The sequence below is a fragment of the Zea mays genome, chromosome 2 (assembly GCF_902167145.1).
Source record: "Zea mays cultivar B73 chromosome 2, Zm-B73-REFERENCE-NAM-5.0, whole genome shotgun sequence".
Lineage (NCBI taxonomy): Eukaryota > Viridiplantae > Streptophyta > Magnoliopsida > Poales > Poaceae > Zea > Zea mays.
In genome coordinates, this window is record NC_050097.1 from 147,534,066 (window position 1) to 147,550,652 (window position 16,587).

The 16,587-nt window shown below is 39.7% G+C and overlaps 1 long non-coding RNA gene and 1 pseudogene across 1 annotated transcript; one reads left to right on the forward strand and one right to left on the reverse strand.

Moving 5' to 3' along the window:
• Positions 1–4,323: 4,323 nt before the first annotated feature.
• On the reverse strand, positions 4,324–5,084 carry LOC103647075 (uncharacterized). The gene is made up of 3 exons (XR_562637.4): positions 4,809–5,084; positions 4,664–4,703; positions 4,324–4,587 (listed from the first exon to the last, which is right to left on the reverse strand). It is a non-coding gene; the product is annotated as an uncharacterized lncRNA (long non-coding RNA).
• Positions 5,085–9,367: 4,283 nt separating this feature from the next.
• Positions 9,368–16,093, forward strand: LOC118476248 (uncharacterized; annotated as a pseudogene).
• The last annotated feature ends 494 nt before the right edge of the window (positions 16,094–16,587 follow it).

The following is a 16,587-nucleotide window of genomic DNA, read 5'->3' on the forward strand; positions in this document are numbered from 1 at the left end:
AATAGATTAGATTATTTGGTTTGGAATTTGATATTCCACCACGTTTTCAAAGTTTAGATAAAAATCTATCCCAAATTCATAAGATATGGGGTGGAAATTAATTTTATGTATCACAAGTCTATGCTTCTATTCTACAACTTATATATAACACCCTCTTCGAATCACTCCCGTATAGTAGAAATATAGCACATAAATATCTCTCATAGGATGAATTGTAATATACATATATATAAGAAGTGTTTTGTGAAGAGTGCTACAAAGACATACCACCAATATTCAAGAACGCGAAAAACAACGTCAGTTGGACTTGATTCCGCACATTTGACATATGTTTGGGAATTCGAATTAACTCCTATTGAGAACATGTCACGGTTACATGTTGTTTGTATCCTTTCATTTTGAAGGAATTAAAATTTATTTAATAGATTAGATTATTTGGTTTGGAATTTGATATTCCACCACGTTTTCAAAGTTTAGATAAAAATCTATCCCAAATTCATAAGATATGGGGTGGAAATTAATTTTATGTATCACAAGTCAATGCTTCTATTCTACAACTTATATATAACACCCTTTTCGAATAACTCCCGTATAGTAGAAATATAGCACATAAATATCTCTAATATGATGAACTGTAATATACATATATATAAGAAGTGTTTTGTGAAGAGTGCTACAAAAAAATACCACCAATATTCAAGAACTCGAAAAACATCTTCAGTTGGACTTGATTCAGCACATTTGACATATGTTTGGATATTCGAATTAACTCCTGTTGAGAACATGTCACGGTTACATGGTGTTTGTATCCTTTCATTTTGAAGGAATTAAAATTTAATTAATAGTATAGATTATTTAGTTTGGAATTTGATATTCCACCACATTTTTAAAGTTTAGATAAAATTCTATCCAAATTCATAAGATATGGGGTGGAAATTAATTTTATGTATCACAAGTCTATGCTTCTATTCTTCAACTTATATATAACACCTTCTTCGAATCACTCCCGTATAGTAGAAATATAACACATAAATATCTCTCATATGATGAACTGTAATAAATATATATATAAGAAGTGTTTTGTGAAGAGTGCTACAAAGAAATACCACCAATATTCAAGAACGCGAAAAACAACGTCAGTTGGACTTGATTCAGCACATTTGACATATGTTTGAGAATTCGAATTAACTCCTGTTGAGAACATGTCACGGTTACATGCTGTTGTATTCTTTCAGTTTGAAGGAATTAAAATTTATTTAATAGATTAGATTATTTGGTTTGGAATTTGATATTCCACCACGTTTTCAAAGTTTAGATAAAAATCTATCCCAAATTCATAATATATGGAGTGGAAATTAATTTTATGTATCACAAGTCTATGCTTTTATTCCACAACTTATATATAACACACTCTTCGAATCACTCTCGTATAGTAGAAATATAGCACATAAATATCTCTCATATGATGAACTGTAATATACATATATATAAGAAGTGTTTTGTGAAGAGTGCTACAAAGAAATATCACCAATATTCAAGAACGCGAAAAACAACGTCAGTTGGACTTGATTCAGCACAATTGACATATGTTTGGGAATTCGAATTAACTCCTGTTGAGAACATGTGACGGTTACATGTTGTTTGTATCCTTTCATTTTGAAGGAATTAAAATTTATTTAATAGATTAGATTATTTGGTTTGGAATTTGATATTCCACCACGTTTTCAAAGTTTAGATAAAACTTTATCCTAAATTCATAAAATATGGGGTGGAAATTAATTTTATGTATCACATGTCTATGCTTCTATTCCACAACTTATATATAACACCCTTTTCGAATCACTCCCGTATAGTAGAAATATAGCACATAAATATCTCTCATATGATGAACTGTAATATACATATATATAAGAAGTGTTTTGTGAAGAGTGCTACAAAGAAATATCACCAATATTCAAGAACGCGAAAAACAACGTCAGTTGGACTTGATTCAACACATTTGACATATGTTTGGAAATTCAAATTAACTCCTATTGAGAACATGTCACGGTTACATGTTGTTTGTATCCTTTCATTTTGAAGGAATTAAAATTTATTTAATAGATTAGATTATTTGGTTTGGAATTTGATATTCCACCACGTTTTCAAAGTTTAGATAAAAATCTATCCCAAATTCATAAGATATGAGGTGGAAATTAATTTTATGTGTCACAAGTCTATACTTCTATTCTACAACTTATATATAACACCCTCTTCGAATCTTTCCCGTATAGTAGAAATATAGCACATAAATATCTTTCATATGATGAACTGTAATATACATATATATAAGAAGTGTTTTGTGAAGAGTGCTACAAAAAATACCACCAATATTCAAGAACGCAAAAAACAACGTCAGTTGGACTTGATTCAGCACATTTGACATATGTTTGAGAATTCGAATTAACTCCTGTTGAGAACATGTCACGGTTACATGCTGTTGTATTCTTTCATTTTGAAGGAATTAAAATTTATTTAATAGATTAGATTATTTGGTTTGGAATTTGATATTCCACCACGTTTTCAAAGTTTAGATAAAAATCTATCCCAAATTCATAAGATATGGGGTGGAAATTAATTTTATGTATCACAAGTCTATGCTTTTATTCCACAACTTATATATAACACCCTCTTCGAATCACTCTCGTATAGTAGAAATATAGCACATAAATATCTCTCATATGATGAACTGTAATATACATATATATAAGAAGTGTTTTGTGAAGAGTGCTACAAAGAAATACCACCAATATTCAAGAACGCGAAAAACAACGTCAGTTGGACTTGATTCAGCACAATTGACATATGTTTGGGAATTCGAATTAACTCCTGTTGAGAACATGTGACGGTTACATGTTGTTTGTATCCTTTCATTTTGAAGGAATTAAAATTTATTTAATAGATTAGATTATTTGGTTTGGAATTTGATATTCCACCACGTTTTCAAAGTTTAGATAAAACTTTATCCTAAATTCATAAGATATGGGGTGGAAATTAATTTTATGTATCACATGTCTATGCTTCTATTCCACAACTTATATATAACACCCTTTTCGAATCACTCCCGTATAGTAGAAATATAGCACATAAATATCTCTCATATGATGAACTATAATATACATATATATAAGAAGTGTTTTGTGAAGAGTGCTACAAAGAAATACCACCAATATTCAAGAACGCGAAAAACAACGTCAGTTGGACTTGATTCAACACATTTGACATATGTTTGGGAATTCGAATTAGCTCTTATTGAGAACATGTCACGGTTACATGCTGTTTGTATCCTTTCATTTTGAAGGAATTAAAATTTATTTAATAGATTAGATTATTTGGTTTGGAATTTGATATTCCACCACGTTTTCAAAGTTTAGATAAAAATCTATCCCAAATTCATAAGATATGGGGTGGAAATTAATTTTATGTATCACAAGTCTATGCTTCTATTCCACAACTTATATATAACACCCTATTCGAATCACTCCCGTATAGTAGAAATATAGCACATAAATATATCTCATATGATGAACTGTAATATACATATATATAAGAAGTGTTTTGTGAAGAGTGGTACAAAGAAATACCACCAATATTCAAGAACGCGAAAAACAACGTCAGTTAGACTTGATTCAGCACATTTGACATATGTTTGGGAATTCGAATTAACTCTTGTTGAGAACATGTCACGGTTACATGCTGTTTGTATCCTTTTATTTTGAAGGAACTAAAATTTATTCAATATATTAGATTATTTGGTTTGGAATTTGATATTCCACCACGTTTTCAAAGTTTAGATAAAAGTCTATCCCAAATTCATAAGATATAGGGTGGAAATTAATTTTATGTATCACAAGTCTATGCTTCTATTCTACAACTTATATATAACCACTACACGACGGTTCACTTACAGCGACCTACGGTTGGTTGCTAAAACGGCCTTCAGCGACCTACGGTTGGTCGCTAAAAACTTTTAGCGACCCATAAGGATGGTCGCTGTAATTGCCGTCGCTAAAGGCTTTAGCGACCGACATCTTTTTAGCGACCGACCGTCCGTTGCTAATATTGTATATTTAGCGACCAACCGTGGGTTGCTATACTATAGATTTAGCAACCAACCGTAAGTCGTCATACTATACATTTAGCAACCAATAGAAAGTCACCCTTTTACAGTTGTTCTTAATAATAATATACATTTAATTAAGCACCACAAATCACAGAGTTTTATACACAAATCATAAAGACATACACAGTTAATCAGTATACTACAGTCATAGATCCATCACATAAACACAAAAGCACCACAATTATATATTCACAAAAGCATCACACTTATAATATCATTCACAACTAGATCACTAATGTTTCATATCACTCCAACTATTGTTCAAAAGCCCACAACTATATCACTCTAGCTGCTCCAGAGCTGATCAGTCACAAAAGCACCAAAGCTACACTAATGCTTCAAGAAGTTCAAAAGCCTTCAGACAACCACTCCAGCTTCTTATATCCTCCTGTTTTAAGGTAAAAGCTTTCTTTGTCCAGAACACCCTAGAAAAAAGTACATCAAATTAGTATATTGTTGCTGCATTTGCAAATAAAAATACAATTTTGATGTCTTATCTACCTCCACTAGATGGTGTTGCAGCCTTATGCACCAACTTCAGCTGGTGCAATCAAGGTTAATCATCATTAAGTTGCTAGCTCATATAAATCTAAACATAAACAAGATAAGATATAAACAGAAATATACATATGAACTAATAACTCACTGGAAGGAACTTGAATGACTTCTTCATGACAACAAGCTAGCGTACTTCCAAGGCACCCTGAGCGCTGAACACTTGGACCACAAAACAAGAGTCTCATATTAATTATAGTATGAACTATGAGCAAAGTAAATTTCTAACAGCTATAGAAAAAAATGAAAGATAAACTGGGCCAATATCCATCTAATAAGCCAATCAATATCACTCCGATCACTTAGATATGATGAGTGCATGCTCTATATCTTGCACAATACTTTTAGACGGTCCCTCTCTGTATTAGCAAATAAACATCCAAGAAATTTAATAAGATAAATCTTGAGCATACCTCACATTTGACCATCAATATAAATATAATTTTTAGATGATCCAATGCTATGATTGACTTTATCCATACTCCTTGTTGGTTGAATTGTACCTTTTGTCTTCACTAGTCAAGAAAGAATCCTAGTATTCAGAAGCATTTTGGCCTCTCTTTGTCAATCACACAAAGTGCAGAGGATTCAAGTTGCAGGGAAATTCAGTACACCCCTACTGTGGTATATTATAAATAATCAAATATAGAATCGGATAGCAACCATACAAAGTGCAGAGGAAAAACTATAGAGATATAAACAGCAGGGTGCCAAAGAAGAGAAAGAAAAAGGTGAATGGTATACCAAAAAAACACAATCCATTGTATAATCCGTCAAAAAAAATATGTACAAAACGACTTGAGTGAAGATGAAACAACGAGTGGAGACGAAACAGGACGTTCGCCTGGCGTTCTCATCGCATGGTCAAATTGGGCTTTCCTGTGCGTGCCTGCAGGTTGCAGGGCAGGCACAGCAAACAATTACCACAGCAACAACTTCTCTCCGGAAGTCCCAAACGGTGCAGCACGGCGGCACAGCTGAACGGTCAGGACGAACAAAGAAACCCAAACCCAAATTCCTGCAGATGGTTGTTCAGAAAAACGACTTGGACTTGAGCAGGTAAAAAAACACTTTGCTTCAGGATTTTACTCCGGGGATTCATAGGCACACCCCACATTCATAGGCAGTATGTAATCATTGTCCTACCCTGATTCCCAGCCATTACTACCAATTCCAGCATATTGAATAACAGGGAGTATTGTCTCCTTGTTAGCCTGATCCAAAGCCAAATCCATAATTCTAGATAAAGCAAGCAATTTATCAGCAACACAAGAAGTTTCAAATAAAATAAGACTACAACATTTTAGAAACTTGAAAGCATACTTGCTATACGGCAAATGTGGACTAATACTGAGCAACTTACAACAACTTTGGTGGCCACTACCGTGCTGTTTATGGGCAAACCGATAGGAGCAGCATACTGCTAGTAGAAGGTATTGGAACTATAATGATTACAAGGCACTAGAACGATCTATTAGTGTGCATATGTGGATTAGAACCAATTAATGGAAGCAAACACTTGTAGTTTCTTCAAGCTGGGCATCAAGCACTGATGTAAACAAATGAAATGGAATAGGTTCATATTGCAGCAAACACCTGCAGCTCCACCTTCGTTTAAAAACATGTTTACCTTTGATGCATTTGGTCGAACACCAGGTGAGCGTGTCGTGCGGTGCTCGCATGGCTTCACGTTGGGGTTCGGCGGCATGCAGCGCGTCCTTCACGTTGGGGTTCGTCGGAGTAGGAGTGGCCGCATCGACATCCCGCTCAAGCTCGAGGCAGAGGTTGCAGGTGTGGTTAGGGTCCTCAGGGCGGACGAGCCCGAGGAATTTGATCCGCCTCCCCACCAGCAGGGCCCACGGTGACGGCGGGCGTGGGGCTCGGGCTGCGCTGCTCGGCGACCGGTTGCGTGGCAGCGGCTGGAGAAGAGGAGGGGAGAGAAGCGAGAGAGAGAGAGCCGCTTGGGAGAGAGAGGAGCAGGGAGAGGCGGCGGCTACCAGGGGCGGCGGCGGCCTGAGGGAGGATAGGGCAGGGGCGGCGGCTGGGGAGATGGGCCAAGTGGGCCGGCTAGGTTAGGTTAGGTTTTAGTTTTTTTTATTTCTTTTTTTTTCTATTTCCTTTTGTAAATTCGAATTATATTTTTAAATAACCCTAAATTTCATAATAATCACAACAAAACTATTTATAAATAAAATATTTATTTTTGGACTAATAATTATTATATTACTTATTTAGATTTCTATTTAAGTAGAAATGTTATTAAATGTTAAAAATTAATTATGAGCAAATCAAAAATCATTCCAAATGCAAATAAATGGCACATAATTAAATGAAAAACTTATTACCCTGATTACCACTAAAATTATTAATATACATATTTTCCGAAAACCTTATTTTAGCAATTCATTATTGTTTTGTAAAATGAAATTTTCTTTACAAGATCAAATCCATAAATTGGATTTACAAAAATCAATTCAAACAAAACATATGCTTCGGCACGAGTGCAACAAACACTTGGTAAAATTTTATCTATTCAAGAATTGTTCAAATTATTTATATTACCCTTTTACTATTAGAAATCATAAGTATTTTTCCCTTTATATTGAAAAATAATAATATAAACTAAGTTATCTTCAATTGAGCGATCAATGTTTACTTGTTTTAATTAATTTTTAGTCACTAACATCTACAGGTACGTTCAGGCTATAAGATTTGATAGTGATCCTTGCTCTATAGCGACCCACCGCTAGTCCCCGACAACATCTATAGCGACCAACCTTAAGTTGTTAGATTTCTAGACTTTTAGCGACCAACCGACCTTTGCTACAAAAGGATTTAGCGACTGATCGTCGGTCCCTAACCTTTAGCAACCAACAGTTGGTACCTAATAAGGGTCGCTAAAGATCAACCGTCGTGTAGTGAAACACCCTCTTCGAATCACTCTCGTATAGTAGAAATATAGCACCTAAATATATCTCATATGATGAACTGTAATATATATATATATATATATATATATATATATATATATATATATATATATATATATATATATATAAGAAGTGTTTTGTGAAGAGTGCTACAAAGAAATACCACCAATATTCAAGAACGCGAAAAACAACGTCAGTTGGACTTGATTCAGCACATTTGACATATGTTAGGTAATTCGAATTAACTTCTGTTGAGAACATGTCACGGTTACATGCTGTTTGTATCCTTTCATTTTGAAGGAATTAAAATTTATTTAATAGATTAGATTATTTAGTTTGGAATTTGATATTCCACCACGTTTTCAAAGTTTAGATAAAAATATATCCCAAATTCATAAGATATGGGGTGGAAATTAATTTTATGTATCACAAGTCTATACTTCTATTCTACAACTTATATATAACACTCTCTTCGAATCACTCCCGTATAGTAGAAATATAGCATATAAATATCTCTCATATGATGAACTGTAATATACATATATATATGAAGTGTTTTGTGAAGAGTGCTACAAAGAAATACCACCAATATTCAAGAACGCAAAAAACAACGTCAGTTGGACTTGATTCAGCACATTTGATATATGTTTGGGAATTCGAATTAACTCCTCTTGAGAACATGTCACGTTTACATGCTGTTTGTATCCTTTCATTTGGAAGGAATTAAAATTTATTTAATAGATTAGATTATTTGGTTTAGAATTTGATATTCCACCACGTTTTCAAAGTTTAGATAAAAATCTATCCCAAATTCATAAGATATGGGGTGGAAATTAATTTTATGTATCACAAGTCTATGCTTCTATTCTACAACTTATATATAACACCCTCTTCAAATCACTCTTGTATAGTAGAAATATAGCACATAAATATCTCTCATATGATGAACTGTAATATACATATATGTATTCTGTATAAGATCATATTATCTTAATTGATCTATGCTAAAATCATTATTAATAGAATGAAGTTTAATTTCAAGATCCAAACTGTCTTTTAAGAGGAAATAGAAGCTCATTGGAGTTTATATATATATATATATATAGTTTATGTATTAGGAGCCCTTGCTCTCTCTAGTTAGAGAAAGCCATGATCGCTCACTCGACCACCCAATATTGTTAGCAAATCTTTTACGCTTTGTTGTATATAAGTTTATGCTTATTTCGTCATAACATCATCGTATAAAACCGACCGCTTTATCCAACCTTCCCCGACGACTGCTGTGTGCGAGATAACTAGGGTTTCAGCGGTGGCGGTTGCACGAGACGTGAGCAAGGATGCAGACGTGGGCGACCTTGGCACCGACCGCCTCATCAGGCTTTGCCTCCACCCACGCTGCCGCCGAACCGGCCACTCCCTGATCCAAACCACGATCCCGCCTAGATCCAGATCCACCTAGCTCAGCGCGACCGCGGCTACCGGATCTCACAGTAGAATATTGGTCTCCGACGGTGCGGCGCCGCCGCTAGAGTCCGACTCGCGCCTTGTCAGGGTCTTCACCACCTTCCGCGAGAAGCTCATACACCTGCATCAGGCTCCATTCTAGCACCCATGTCGTCCTCGCCGCCGTCAACAAGCCCGCCTCTGAGCTCTCCTCCTACCAGCGGAAGGTGTTCCGCGTTGATGGATCTACAATCAGGTGGACCACGTCGATCCCTGGATGACCGACAATTGTTGCGGCTCCTCCTCTGCCTTCTGCCTCCTCTACAAGTTCTTCACCATGAAGCTCACCGTCAAGCAGATGCATGGCCTGCTCAAGCCCCAAGACTACCCCTACATCAGAGTTGTGAGTGCGCCTCTGGGCTACCTAGTCTTGGTTTTCGATTCAGTGATTTATTTGCTAATTTTGCCTATACCGCTATGTGAACAGATTATTGCTTGCCGACTGTTACCGTTTTGGGGATTCAGTTATCGAATTAGACTTTGGAAAGCATTGAACTATACATGAACCTACACCATAAGTACCTTTCATAGCGAGTACGACTAGAAATGATCCTCACTGTATTATTATTATCTGAAGCTTCTCTAGTAGTACGTGTAATAGCCCAGTAGTAGTGATGGTCTGATAGATTTGGTTGCATTTACATGGAAGTATGGAACCAAGTGATATGTCCATCCTTCTATGGCACTAGCTTGTCGATCATCTCAAATGTTCAATATTATCAAACAAGTGAATTTGGGTACCAGAACCAGAATGTAATAGTTAGTTTATTTCAGATTGGATTCCTCTACCTACAATATGTTGCAGAACTGAAGACATTATGGACTCGGTATGAACCCTATATCAAGGATGACGAGGTATTGTCTCTAATGCATCAGCCCTTATGCTTCTGTTGTGTCGGTTTCACATTAAATTAAGCAACAAGAGAACAACCGCTAGTTTAAGTGTTCAACCATATGTTTCTGAATCAATAGTAATTTGTCCCAAAGATAGTTTCTTTTTTAAAAATATGGCTAGGATAAAAATGACTTGATTACTGCAGCTTATGCTGGTCTCTTGTAGGCTTATTGGTTTCAGCTGTCGACTTGGGTCTGGACCAGGTGCTTTCACACTTATTGTTGATTCAATAGTAATTTGTGTTGATAGGCTTACATGACATATTTTGCCATCAGCCTAGTGAATGTCCTTACCGAGCTTCTAGTAAGAAAGCAGGAGAATGTTCACATCCTTGTCTGTAAAACTTTAGCAAACTTTATTAACAGTCAGGTGGGGCATGGCAATCAGACATGTTCTGTGCTTAAAGTTCACTTAATTGGTCATAGTGATTTTTCGTTTGAGGTATGCTATAGGATTCAATTCCATATTCGAATCAACCGTTTACGACGTTTTAGTTTACATTTTATGCTCTGATCTGCCTAAACCAGAAAAGGTGCATCAGGCGCGCGCTGGCCTAGCCTGCAAAACGCGTGTGGGGTCTGCCTGACCGAGGCTTCCCATACTAATGGAAGTCCTGGACTTCCATCACCTCGTCTTATATATATACACACACACAAAACCATAAGAATGGAATGTGCTACAAATCTACAATTCCCTTGATGAAAAATGTGTGTAGCGTATTCTCTAGCTAGAAAAAGATCTAACATGCTATATGTGCCTTCTAATAACTCCATCTTGGTCCACTAGGACCATCACATGATCACGTGATCCGTATCCGTTACTCGCGACGAGTATAATATGCTATCCATACTCGTTACTCGTGGTACCACAAACCTGCGGGTATAACCACGGATATATAATTATACACATATATTTATATATATCATCTATATATACATATATTTATACACATACTAATATACATAAATATATATATATATATATGTATTAAATATATAATTTATATATTATAAGATCTGGGCTTCAAATAACTAGAGAAAGCCCTGGCCCAACGGTGCCATTCGGTTCAGTCGCACCAGGGTGGCTATAAAACACCCCCAGGCCGCCAGGGATTAGGTTTGGTGGCAGCAGTTCCCTCGGACATGCAAGCGGCGGCGGCGCACCAGGGTCGAGCGACGACGACGCTCCCGAGGCGGGCAGGCAAGCGACGACAGCGCTCCTGAAGCGGACGAGCGGAGACGGTGCACCCTAGGCCCTGTGGCGACGACGATTGCACGATAGGCTTCGGCAACGGCAGTGGTGGCCACGGGATGCGCGGGTCACTCCAGCGGTCGCGTGAGGCGAGGTTGTCTCCGGCGATGGCGGCCACGCGCGTAGGTGGCTCTGGTGTCATTCGATGACCAACTCCTCCGATCTGGTGCCTTCGGTGGTGTCCTTTGATCTAGCGTCCTCGAGATCGTCCTCCAGCGACGAACTATCCGACCCATGTTTATGCCATCGATGATTATGTTTTATGCCTTTTATGTACACTAGTTATGCATTCTAGTGATGATTTTTACGATGTCTGTCGCGGGGTTGTTAGTTGAACCGATATTAGGTTTTTTATTAATTATGCTATATGGTGTATGTATTTATGCGACTTTGTATAAGAATTTATGCTCTGCGTGAATCATGTCATCCTTTTTTTTACATGCATGCAGTGGAAACGAAAATATCATCCAAAATTTATGCGCATGCAATGAAAACTCCCACAACCTATTATAATTTTTGGATTTGCATAAGAATAGAAACCGCGTGCATTCGACTCCCATAATTTTTGGATCTACCATAAAAATATGATCGTGAATACAACACATTAGAGTTCTCGACCTCTCTCACATGGCTCGGTATTTACGCACATAACTGAGGGGTTTTACGCTCAAAACTTAAGGTTTTTACGCTTGAATCTGGAGATGCGTCTACCAGTGTACCACGTGCAGCGTTCCGTATTGCATAAAAACCAAGACCGTGTAGCATAATTAGTATCAGTATATATCATAAACTCGTTATAACGAACCTAGCTGCATGGATGTTAGAGCGATCCTATATATATGCAGAAAATGCAGCATTTAAAATAAGATTTTATTGTTTCCATGCATGCCAATCAATTTCCATTCATCGCATATTCCTGTCATCTTAAATTTATGCGCATGTAGTAGGAAACAGATTTTTACCCAGTGTGCCGAATTGTATAAATATCTACATCGTGTAGCATAATTAGTATCAACAAATATCATAAACTGGTTCTAAAGATCCTATTTGCATGGTTGTTGGAGTGGTCCTATATTTATGGAGCCATCCAAATTTTTGCGCACATGCAATGGAAACGAAAATACGATCCAAATTTTGCGTACATGCAATAAAAACTCCCACGATTTGCCATAATTATAGGATCTCCATAAAAATAGAATCTGCATGCATGGGACTTTTATGCTATCTATGTGAACTATTTATGCTATTCGCACAAAAAATAGAACCATAATTGATGGCTTGTGTCCCACGTGGGAGGTTGGTTGTTAGACCGAGAATTTGACTGGCGCACGTGGGGGAGGTTGACCTGGTGCATGGGTGGGGAGACGTGAAAGGGAAATGTGCCCCTAGCAAATTTCTATAAGTATTTTGGTGATTAGATGCCCAACACAGTAATTGAGCACTTATGTACTAAATGTGTGAAAAGTGAAAATCAAGGTACAAGGTAGTTTCTAGACTCAGTACATTATTTTGTGAATACTAATGTGTTTATCTAAGTGCTAGAAACAGAGCTGAGAAGAAAAGAAACGAATTGGCAAACTCCAGCTCTGCCTGGCACACCGGACTGTCCGGTGCACCAGGCTGGTCAACGGTGAAGAGGCCGCTCTCGGGAGTTGACGGAGTTGTACGGCTATAATTCACCGGACTGTCCGGAGGTGCACCGGACTGTCCGGTGAGTCATTCGCGACGAACTCGCCGCTCTCGGGAAACGGAAAAGGCGACGTGGCTATAATTCACCGGACTGTCCGGTGGTGCACCAGACTGTCCGGTGAGCCAACGATCGCCAGTGCCAACGGTCGGCCGCACAATCTGCGGGCAACACGTGGACTGCCCCAATGGTCAGCTGGTGCACCGGACTGTCCGGTGTGCACCAGACAGTGTCCAGTGCGCCAACAGGCCCGGAGGAGCAACGGTCGGATGCGCCTGATTTGGAAGGCGATCGCGCACCGGACAGCTACAGTGACTGTCCGGTGCACCACTCGACAGAAGGCAGGAATTGCCTTCCAAGATTGTCTCCAACGGCTTCTAGCTGCCTTGGGGCTATAAAAGAGACCCCTAGGCGCATGGAGGAGAACACCAAGCTTTCAAGAAACATTCTAAGACTCCCAGACTCCGACTCCACGCATTTGATTCTCTGTGTTAGTGATTTGAGCTCCATTTGAGTTGCGAACTCTGTGTGTTGTGTTTCGAGCTCAAGTCGTGACTTGTGTGCGTGGCTGTGCTGCGGATTTGAGTCTTACGTGTGTTGCTCTCCCCAACCTTACTCTGTGCTTTCTTTGTGATTTCTATTGTAAGGGCGAGAGACTCCAAACTGTGGAGATTCCTCGCACACGGGAAAAGACTCTAAAGGAAAAGACCATAGTATTCAAGTTGATTATCGGATCACTTAAAAGGGGTTGAGTGCAACCCTCGTCCATTGGGACGCCACAACGTGGAAGTAGGCAAGTGTTACTTGGCCGAACCACAGGATAAAAATCACGTGTTTCTTGTGTTGACTTCTCTGTGATTGTTGTGTTCACAAGAACTCACTTCAAAGCTACTTAGTCGCACTAACTCTCTAATAAACTAAGTCTTGTAGCTATTTAGTGTTCGATTTTACAGGATCAGCTATTGTAACACCCCTGGTGTTTGTATTCTGCTCGACAACGAGTATGGATTTAAGCACGTAATATCAGTGGATAAAACAGACGCTAAATTTTAATCATCTTCGTCTATCGCGATTTCAAGATCACATCTGTTTTGTCTGTCGCGAGTGCCACGTCGTTTTTATTTTAATCCATCCGGGCTCTTCCTAAATTTTCGTGATGTTCGGAACCTAGTTGTTCCAAAAATTGGTGCGTCCGGTGATTATTTAAAATTCATCGCTCGCGCGAATACGAAATTTGGAAGCCCGACCCACTCGGATGGTTTTATCCTGGGCAAATTAATTTGGACTCGACGACTAAAATGTTCGGGGTAAAATAATTCGAATCGCGCGAAATCTTGCGTGAGATTATGATCCCATTCGTTCTTCGGCACGCTGTTGTGGTGACAAAATCGCGTATACAATAGCGGATTTGGTTTCGGCTAATTTTAGTCGAATCCCACCGAACAAATTACCGAAGATGAAATCAGTCTTATTTGGGCCATCGTTTCTTGCCCGGATCCGAATCTTCGGATATAAGTAATTAGCGATTAAATTGGTTCGCTAATCCGAAGCATGTCATTTGTATTCTTGTGTTGAAAAAAAGGACTGAGAAATATTTCCTCTGTTGAATTTTTGTTTTCTCTCCAATCTTTATCCTCTTCATAGGATATTTCCTGACGTCGTGCTCATCTTCTCTCCTTCATCCGTTCAGCCGACACAAGATTTACCGTACCTGACTGCGTGATATTTTTGCCGCCGCCCCTGTTCGTTTTATATGCGCGCAGCTCGCCGGCGGAAGCCCCCAGCCGAGTTCCAGTCGTCGGTCTCATCCCATCGTGGAATATTTCCTGCTCTCTCTCCTCAGCTGCTCGGTTTCTTCCCGTGGTCGCGCGCTCCATCCCTGCTTATCTCTCTCTTCCTCCTTAGAACCGCACGACAGCTTCCCTACTCCAAGCTCGCCGTCGGAGCTCCCCTGCCGTGCCCTGGATCTCCGGCCACCGCGCCTGGATCCTCTCTCTCCCCTCTGCTTGTTGGCCGCGCGCCCCTGGCTCGGCACCCAGCCGTTCTTCCCTGCGCGCGCAAGTCTCTCTACGCGCAGCTCGCCTCAGCTCCCTGCTCACCCATGGCCACGCCTAGCCCCCTCGGCTCGCCCCCATGGTGCTGGTCGTGTCCCTCGGAGCCGGTCACTTCTTCTTGCTATTCCATGCCGCGGCAATCGCCCTGCTGCTCCAGTGCGCCCAGCCGAGCGATTCTCTGCTCCATGCGCGCGGTATTTCTCCAGCATGCCGCGCCCAGTCCCTGCTCCTTGTTTTTCTCTGCGACGTGGAGTCTCCTCGCCGCGCGGATCTCTCTCCTTCCTACCCTGCTCGGATTGTGTCGCGCTTGCTGTCGCGTTCGGCCTGCTCCGGATCCGAAGTTGGTCGCCTCGGTGTGAAATCGCCGTCGCGTCCGGGGTTTTGACATGTCTCCTTGCTCGCCGTCGAACTTGGGTTCCCTGCTCAGCTTTTAACGCTAGCGCATCGCCGTGATGTTACCGTCTCGCCGTGATTCCCTGATGGTCCGTGTCTCCGCATGTTCAAATCGTCAACCCCGTATACCACCTGCTCGCTAAATAGGAAACCAATAGTCTTCTCCCTGCTTCTCTGCGCGCAGTCACGTTCCTCTACCGGCCATCAGTTGCCGCTGAACCACTGTCGGATTAATTTTCATCTTCCCTCGCGCGACTCTCTGGAGATAAGCTCTTCATCGGCTGTCGCTCCCAATCTTCAGTTCGCCGACTGACTGTCGTGTTCCTTATTTTTCCTCGTCGGTTGACCTCGTCGCAACTTAGTTCGTCCATCGTGCTGGTCACTATCCCATACTATACCTATTAGCTCGGATACTGCCCAGCTCATCGTCGCGTCGTTTGCCATTGAGTCGTCAAACACGTCATCCTCTACTCAAACCCCACCTCACCAGCTCGCTCCCGACTTCAGCTGAAAGTCGTCGTCGTTCCACGCGTCAGCAAGAAATCCCAAGAATCGGGTGAAGATGAAGCTAGCAACACGATATTCCCTAAGCGCTCGACAAATTGCGTGGATCGGAAAATCGCTACCGATCTCGTGGATTCGTGTCAGCTGTTGAAACGGTAAGCTGATGAATTGTTTAGAATAGTTCGAATGTTAAATAAATTAATGTGTTAGTGCGATGCTCATTAGGTGCTCGATAAATTGCGTGAGTCACGAAACTCTCGTCGACTTCGCAGTTCTTGCGATTATCGAGCCAGATTCAGCTATAGCGAATTATTTCGCTATTCCGGTCACTTAGCTGAATTAGTGGACCGAGTAGAATTTTGGTAGGCATGTGTGATGATAAAATATTTTAATCACTTATAAAGATGTAGTATAATTTATAAGGCAAGGGATTAGTTCAGAATTTAATTAATTAACTGATAAGTTGTGATTAGGCTAATTGTATTTCTCGTGTATAGTTTGTTGTTCGTGATGTTTGCGTTAGGTTCGAGAAGCGTAATTATTGCGCGTAGTCGTATATTAATAACTAGTGTTTCCGTACAAAATTGTACAACGCCTCGCAGCTAGGTGTTTAATTCGCTATCGCGTAGCACTATTTAGGTTTGTAATATTCC